Here is a 3,020-nt window from a genome sequence, read left to right on the forward strand (position 1 = left end):
CCATGTGTGGCTGAAGACCAGTTTTAATCCAGATGACATGCATGGCCATGGGTTGCTGAAGACCAATTCTAACACGGGTCTTGCTGAAGATGATGTCCATCTGTCTTATATCAAGTCTATCGGCCTGCTCGCGCCTGTAATCCTCATAAAGATGTCTATCTCCTCTTTTGTTCCAGTAATTAACTCAGGAGGTTTGCAAATTGCAAGTACACAAGTTTTGTCTAATGAGTAGACAATGGTGAGGATATCTACATACACAATCGAACAATTCTAACCCGGATTATTCACCAAGCCAACCACATGTCCCAATATTCACATGTACTTTATTTGGACAAAAGCAAATATAAGTTCTTCCCTCTGTGAGAATGAGGAAAATCATAAACCAAAGCACCACTTGAAAAGTATTTCTTTGCAATATCCAAAGTATTTTCTACGTCTGACAACATACGGGGGTAGAACTGCAGAACAGCTCGTCCATCTTCATCAAGACAGTCGTGCAGAGATGACAACAGCATCCCCATGTATCTGTGACAGTCAGGCAGGGTGTAGATCCACTGTAAGGCTGAAATACTCACAACTGTGCCAACACAACTAGCTCGAAAAGGTAAATGATAGAAAATATTTAGTTTCACACAATCCTGACTGTTCAGTTTATCTTTACAAATACTTAACATAAACGTATTACTGTCTGTCCCGACCACAAAATAGCCAACGCTTTTCAAGATGGCAGAGCTAATTCCGGATCCACTACCAATGTCAAGGACGCAGGGATTCGTTGAGAGAGGTTTCGTGTACTCCAATAGCTCAACGGCTTTCTGACTGAGTTCTGTTCGTATTCTGTGCATTCGTTCACTTCGCGTATACATCGCTGATTTAGCTTGGTCATAAATGTCCTCAGAATACCCTTTCAGCTCAGGTCGCCTTTGAGCTCCGCCACGAACCGTCCTTACTTTGAAAGGTTTCAAACTGTGCACTTGTTCGTAAGTATCGGGGAATTTGAAAACATTCCTGTCTGGTTGCAACAAAAAATACATTCCTCTGCATAAGGCATTGTTACCGTGTATTAGCTTCACACATTGCTGATGTGGCATAAAATACCATGTCTGTGTTTTAAGACGAACTGGTTTTAAAATCTGCCCCTTCCACAAGTTGTACATGGTAACAAGTCGCGGATATAGTCCCCGACAAGAGGCACTTGCGTTTGATCGGTACTGTACGATTGACTTACATTCTGGTGCACCGATATAAAGTCATCGTGGCCTCTTGTGTCGTGACTGAACTACTTCGTTGTTAGATGTAGTTTGTACATGACGCAACATGAAGTTACTGACCCATGCGTCCTAAATCCGGGCCTGAAACACATGGAGCGGTACCCGCTAGCAGTCCCTCCTTCCGATTACACCGGTCAATACGTACTAAAACGAAATAATACATGCTGTAGTAGCTGTCGCCCTTGATTGGATTGACAAGTGTGTACATGGCCATATTGCTGTTACTGATCGTAGCCTATTTATATTACCATAAGGGTCACCTAAAATATGCAAAATAGGCTATACAAACTTGCGTATGTATTGTTTGGGATTCAGCATCCTTGTATAAGGGACAATAGTCCACGGAGGCGGTTCAATACTTTGAGAGGCATTTTAGAAGTTGTATAGATGAAGAAAAACCAAGTTCTATGGATTTCAGTGTATCACTTGCTTGATAACAGTGTAAGTACCTACACTGACACGTCGCACTCATTGCAATGAAGAAGTTGACTATCCATATTCCTTCAACTTCATTACATACTGAATTCTGGTAATTCTTCTTTACCATGTTACGACCACTTCAGAATATTTGATGCTTTCGAGACTAGTTGTAAAAACGAAAATGTAGAATATACAATATTGGCAAATCTTTTACAACAAAAAGGTAGACTTGTAGATTACTCATTACATCATCTCGTGACGTCAACGCATAATGTAGCGAAACATTCGTTATCCAGGAATCTCTACATGCCGCCCGATCCCCCTTACAAAGAGTCAACATTTCGTACAACCTGGGACGGTACACCGACAGTACAAGAAGGTTATGCTGCCTCAAAACGTCTGCTGCAACAGGTGTCTCGTGGTGCCATAAACCCTAGCTATAGACTCATCTGTGATCTGTATACTGAACCCCATACTTTCTGCCCCGGGGCGGTGGGGTAGCCCAGTGATTAAAGCGTTCGCTCGTCACGCCGTAGACCTGGGTTCGATTCCCCACATGGGTATAATATGTGAAGCCCATTTCTGGTGTCCCCCGCCGTGATATTGCTGGAATATTGCTAAAAGCGGCGTTAAACTAAACTCACTCGTACAATCAGCCTGGTGACGTGTCTTATATCTTATGATCTCCTGGACTGACGAACACCTCCAGTCACTTGATCTCCACGACTGATAAAACCCGTCACGATCCGGGTTAGAATTGGTCTTCAGAAACCCATTAAAGTTTTTTGTCAATCTGGGAGATCATATGACATTTGTATTTCAGTCATGACAGTTGTTTTTTCAGCCGTGGTTTGTTGGTTTGCTGTTTAATTGCACACTCGGCAATATTCCAGCTATACGGCGGTGGTCTAAGTAATGAGAATGAGCGTCGATCTACGTGGATACCAAGATGTGTGTCAACCAAGTCAGCGAGCCTGACCACCCGATTCCGGTAGTCGCCGTTTAAGACCACCATGGGTGGCTGAAGACCAGTTTTAATCCAGATGACATACATGACCATGGGTTGCTGAAGACCACTTCTAACACGGGTCTTGCTGAAGATGATGTCCATCTGTCTTATATCGGAGTCTCTGGGCTTGCTCACACCTGTAATCCTCATAAAGATGTCCATCTCCTCTTTCGTTCCAGTAATTAACCGCGATGGTTTGCAAATTGCAAGTACACTGTACACAAGTTTTCTCTTTCCTGATGAGTAGACAATAGTGAGAACATCTACATACACAATCGAACAATTCTAACCCGGATTATTCACCAAGCCAGCCACATATC

This window comes from Haliotis rubra, unplaced genomic scaffold (genome assembly GCF_003918875.1).
Source record: "Haliotis rubra isolate DU_JTF1 unplaced genomic scaffold, ASM391887v1 Scf321, whole genome shotgun sequence".
NCBI lineage: Eukaryota > Metazoa > Mollusca > Gastropoda > Lepetellida > Haliotidae > Haliotis > Haliotis rubra.